Below are 6407 nucleotides of genomic sequence, written 5' to 3'. Positions count from 1 at the left end.
AATTACACGGACGCAAAACCACCAATCCTTTTTCTTCACAAAAAAGAAACTCGAGGAGACGGGTTGACATGGAGGGCCGAATGAATCCCTGTCGCAGAGCTTCCGTGACATATGTCTCCATAGCCAACGTCTCCTCCTGGGACAAAGGATACACATGACTCTGGGTAGTGCAGCGTTTACCTGGAGGTTTATCAGAACAGCTCACAGATCATGGCACCTGTACATGCCCATCTGTAAATAGCCCATCCAACTACCTCATCCCCATATTGTTATTTATTTTTTTGCTCCTTTGCACCCCAGTATCTCTACGTGCACATTCATCTTCTGCACATCTATCACTCCAGTGTTCAATTGCTAAATTGTAATTACTTCGTCACTACGGCCTATTTATTGCCTTACCTCATTTTCACACACTGTATAAAAATGTWAATTTTTTMGCAAAATATGTCAAACACAATATAGAAAAATGCCTTACCTTATCTATGCACACGCCTAAAGCCTGACCTGAAACAGTAAAATATGTCTACATTATGAAACTTCTTGAAATCGAAAATACAATAGATGTAACGAACATTACCGAAGGTGGCTCCCCTTCCTGTTCGGGTGGCGCTCGGCGGTCGTCGTCGCCGGTCTACTAGCTGCCACCGATCCCTTTTTCCCTTTTCGTTTGGTTTTGTCTAATTGTTTTCACCTGTTCATTGTTTGGTTGTTAGGGTGTGTTATTTAAGTTAGTTTAGCCCGCTTCTGTTTGTGCGGGCTTGTCATTCTGTTTTGTATGAGGAGTTTCGTGTTTTGATGTTTTTTTTTCCACTGTCCGGATTATTGCCAGTGTGTACTATAGTGAAGTGGATTTTACGTCATATGTTTTGACGTTACCAGTTGTATTTTCTGGTTGGACATTAAAGTGTGGTTTTGTTCCCCGTATCCTTTGCTCTCTGCGCCTGACTCCTTACCCATTTTCCTCATCGATCGTAACAGAAGCCCGCACCTCTCTAATGGAGTCAGCAGGAGCAGCGACCACCCCTCTCCCCACGARGGAGGAGAGAGTCCTTCATCACACGTCCATCCTCCATCGCATCGGATCAGCTATGCGATGGAGCTCCAGTCCCCGTTAGCCAGTGTGTCTGTGGAGGTCACGGCTGTGGTGGTCTCCAGCCCGTCTCCCAGCCAGCTCACCCTCACCTCCTGAGGGTAGAAGCCTAGAACGCTGCACTCCAGCATGGACAGCTCCCCGTAGCGAGAGGGCTTGGTCAGGCGGACTTTGACACTGGGAGACACTGGGAGGCACTGGGACATAGGATGACGTAGAAATTAAGTTGTCTGTCTGATGAAAGTCCCCGGCCCGAAACAATTTCGAGTCCAGCCACCCAATAGACCCAGCAGAGAGCCATGGAGTATCCAGTCACCCAGACAGAGACAAATAACTACACTGAAGTCTACCAGTTGAAGCAGCTATCATTGACAGGTACATCCCACTGTGTGACGAACAAGATTAAGCTCCACCTTGCTGTACTGCTGTAAACTGTTTCTGATATTGAGTGAAAATAGTTGTTTTCCCTTGCCACACCTGACAAAACAAATGGCATTTTTTAAATACGTTTTGTACGGTAAGTGATAATCTGTGGAATGAGTTGAAGTTAATATCAGCCCTCACATGGACAGAATGAGATATTTCTGGTTTGGGTGGTGTGTTGGCAAAATATKATTTTCCTCATATGGTTGCCCTGAGTCACTGCATTATCTTTGTGCAACAGTAACCAACCACTTCCTTTTATACAAAAGTATAATAGCCAGGGCTAACCATGTTGCAGGTTTACAAACTGAGAAGTACACCCAAGGGAAGAAAACACCCACAAAGAATACAGTAACAAGTATTTCTTATTTTCATGTAATACAGAAATGTGACATTGAATAAATGTGTAGTGCCTACATTACCAAAGCAAAAAAATAATATGTCCCAATCTGAAAYACAATTAAGGAGTATTTTATTAAGATTATGAATAAAATATAGGAAATAGTGAACTGCATTATATTGGTCGCCAGCATAGTTGTAGGTTGCTGAATATGATAATTGTCCTTGGTATTGTTGCATGGAGCCCTTGCTGTATAGCTGATAGCTGATTGTTGCCTATGTTCTTAAGGCCCAACCAGACCTCTTGGCTTTTTTGATAAACCAGACTCCTGTTGCTACTCCCACCACTCCTAGAGTCACACCTCCAACACACACTGCTGTCTCTACAGTCTGGTGGTCCGTGTGCACTTCAACCTCTGTGGACACATATAGTGAAAAAACAATTAATTTGTTAGTGTCCCTAATACAGTATCAARAACATCCCACCTTTCTCTGCGTCGTACCCTACAGTATAAGGTCACACCAGCAGTGACTCACCCCAGATCCTGGTGAGGGGTTCCTGCAGGCTGACATGACCCACACTACAGGAGTAGATGTCCCCCTCCTGAGGTGTGATGCTCAGGTAGGAGAAGATCCTGAAGCTGAAGTCTTTATTGGAGTAGTACTGGGTCTGAATGATGGTCCTCTCTCCCACCGGCTGCTCGTTCCTGGTCCAAGTCACATCCACGGGTGTTGGGTGGAAATCACTGACCCGGCAGATGAGTGTGTTGGGGACCCCCAGCTCCACCTCTCTCTGGGAGTATATGTGGGAGGTGGGCACCTCTGTTGGGGGGGGGGGGGGAGATTCTAATTTGGGCACTTCTTCGTCCTCTCACCTCGGTGACCCGCAAACTGATGATCACTCTACCACTCGAGGAGAGTGTCAATTCGTTATTATGCTGCATGAATTTCATCAAATAACCAATAACCTGCACCCTTTTTTGTCCATTGTTTTGTGCGCTCCCGAGTGCGGATAGAATCAAATCAAAGTTTAGTTGTCAGTGTGCCGAATACAACAGGTGTAGTGAAATGCTTACTTAAAAATTGCACTGTTGGTTAGGGCTTTTAAGTAAAAAAAAAAAAAGAGAAAGTATTAGGTAAACAATAGATAAGGGAAAAAAACTGTAAAATAACAGTGAAAAGAACAGTAGCGAGCCTATATACAGGTGGTACCAGTACAGAGTCAATGTGCGGGGGCACCGGTTAGTCAGGCTAATTGAGGTAATATGTACATGTAGGGATAGTGTTCACACCAGTCCAAACGAACTGAACTAAGGGGCTAAATGCACCAGAGTTCGGAAAAAACGCACCAAACCAATTTGTTATATAAGACACCTTAGTCCACTGCGCCACCAGGATGGAGATAGCATTTTAATGCATACAAAGCGGTTCATTTTAGTCTATTCAAACAGACCCCATTTCAAAGAAAACAAGTACTCATTAAGATCAGGTGTGGCCAATTAATGGGCATGGCCATAACACCTGAACACACTTAACAAGATAGACGATAGAGCYTTTTATTGACGTGAGAACAGAATGTATATGTTTCTAAATAACATTATTAGAACGTTAAACATTTTCTTGTGGTTTTTATGGAATGTCTTTTTAACATTCTCTGTACAATGAGAACATCACAAAATAGAACCATGAGAAAARMTTATGCTGAAGTACTGAAATCCCCARAGACAAATGTTGTTTCTTAACCTTCTCTGAACTATTTGAGAACATTCCCAATATCAAACCACTTTGTCAAGTTCCTTAAATGTGCTGAGAATGTTCCAAAGCCAAGCAACTACCCTGCATCATTCCCAGAAAGTTGTGGTAAGGTTGTACGCAAAATAACCATAGGACAACCACGCTCTCACCAAGCTCTAAGAAACATTCTCAGAAATGGTTCTCAGATAATGATGTGCTAGCTGGGGTGTGACTTTGCAGAAACAGCACTCACCTATTGCCTCTGGCGGGCTCTTTTCTCCCACAATGCAGCGGGGGATGTTGTACTGGCAGGTTCCGAGGGAAACGTACACTTCGTGAGGCAGTCCTGGGTCAGGGGTCCACTGCTGGGCGAACTCTGACAGACGCCGCTCTACCCGGTAGGTAATGGGGTCAACGTAGAAGAGCTCATCTCCATCAAACTCCACGTCATACTCTTCGTCGCTAGGGATGTTTTTTTGGCAGAAGGTCAAAAACCGCAGCAAATGTTTGCCTGTGTTCAATAACAGAAGTTGAGATGGAAAATGACACATCTTGCTGTCTAGTAGCATGCTTTGCCAAAAAGTARGAGAGATGTTGAATGCAATATAATTCATTTGGTTACGCCTTTCAGTAAAATGTTGTTTTAATAACAATGGGAACTGATATAAAGCAGCTGTCTGCATCTATGGGTTTACGGAATAGAATACCGGAACACAGTATGGGTTAGCACTGCTAAAGTGATTCTTGCAAGGAAAATAATTCCCAGTCTGCTTCCTTTCTCTCTTCACATTCCTCTCTCTCTCTCATATGAAAAGAGTGAACGTGTACTTACTTTGGCAGTGTGACAGTAGACAAACACCCAGTATAAAAGCCAGGAACACTCTGCACCCCATCCTAAGTACACTTGTCCAGTGAGGGTTATCAGTAATGTTCCGATTCTTGTGTTGTACTCCAAACAGTGCTGCTGAAGGTGTCAGGTGACTTCCTCAATATCATCAGCCAATCGAATATTTTATCTGGATGACACTGATGTTATTACCATAGCTATGGTTATTACATAGAAAACATTAGGCCTTCTGAGCATGCATGGCACACCTTACACACAACTAGGGTGTATCAAAGAGGTGAAACGTGCAGAACTTTGCAGATAGAAACTCAATAAATAGCGCTGAGACATGACTCCCTATTCTGCATTCTACACAATACATTTCTATCTGAATGATCAGCATTGCCCTGACATAGCCCACGTCTGACTGCTGCCACCTACTGAGGAGTCATGATCATTACAGTGTCTGCCCTTTATTGGTAGTTAAACTGTACGTCCAACCGGCCTCACAACCGCAGACCACGGGTAACCACGCGCCAGCCCAGGACCTCCACATCCGGCTTCTTCACCTGCGGGATCGTCTGAGACCAGCCACCCGGACATTGATGGAACTGTGGGTTTGCACAACCAAAGTATTTCTGCACAAACTGTCAGAAACCTTCTCAGGTAAGCTCGTCTGCGTGCTCGTTGTCCTCACCAGGGTCTTGACCTGACTGCAGTTTGGCGTCGTCACCGACTTCAGTGGGCAAATGTTCACCTTTGATGGCCACTGGCATGCTGGAGAAGTGTCCTCTTCACGGATTAATCCCAGTTTCAACTGTACCAGGCAGACAGCGTGTATGGCGTTGTGTGGGTGAGCGGTTTGTTGTTGTGAAGAGTGCCCCGTGGTGGCAGTGGGGTTATGGTATGGGCAGTCATAAGCTACGGATAACGAACACAATTGCATTTTATCGATAGCAATTTGAATGCACAGCACAGGAGGTTGGTGGCATCTTAATTGGGGAGAACGTGCTCGTGGTAATGACTGGAGCGGAATCGGTGGAACGGTATCGAATACACCAAACACATGGTTTCCAGGTGTTTGATGCCATTTCATTTTTTAAGTTCCGCTAATTATTGTAACGACCATGGGTTTATGAGCGCGGAAATCGACTCTGCCGTTGGAGCATGCTTTTGCGGCACAGTCGATAGCGCGCCGGACCTCGGGCTAGAAGGTCGAGGGTTTGAGACCTGCTCCCTGCTGTTTCATTACATTATTATGAGCTTTCTCCCCTCAGCAGCCTCCACTGATAGAGATACCGCGACAAGATCCCTAGGCCCTTTGTCCTTCCATTCATCCAACGCCATCACCTCATGTTTTCAGCATGATAATGCACAGCCCCATGTCGCAAGGTTCTGTACATAATTTCTGGAAGCTGAAAATGTCCTAGTTCTTCCATGGCCTGCATACTGACCAGATGTCACCCATTGAGCATGTTTGGGATGCTCACAATCGACGTGTACAACAGCATGTTCCAGTTCCCGCCAATATCCAGGAACTTCGCACAGCCATTGAAGAGGAGTGGGACAACATTCCACAGGCCACAATCAGCCTGAAAACGCGCGGCATGAGGCAAATTGGTGGACGCACCAGATACGMACTGGTTTTCTGACCCATACCAACATATGCATATCTGTATTCTCAGTGAAATCCATAGTCTAGGGCCTKATTTATTTAAATTCAAATCAAATCAAATTGATTTATATAGCCCTTCGTACATCAGCTGATATCTCAAAGTGCTGTACAGAAACCCAGCCTAAAACCCCAAACAGCAAGCAATGCAGGTGTAGAAGCACGGTGGCTAGGAAAAASTCCCTAGAAAGGCCAAAACCTAGGAAGAAACCTAGAGAGGAACCAGGCTATGAGGGGTGGCCAGTCCTCTTCTGGCTGTGCCAGGTGGAGATTATAACAGAACATGGCCAAGATGTTCAAATGTTCATAAATGACCAGCATGG

The sequence above is a fragment of the Salvelinus sp. IW2-2015 genome, linkage group LG35 (genome assembly GCF_002910315.2).
Source record: "Salvelinus sp. IW2-2015 linkage group LG35, ASM291031v2, whole genome shotgun sequence".
NCBI classification, from domain to species: domain Eukaryota; kingdom Metazoa; phylum Chordata; class Actinopteri; order Salmoniformes; family Salmonidae; genus Salvelinus; species Salvelinus sp. IW2-2015.
Note: the sequence above shows the minus strand (reverse complement) of the source record.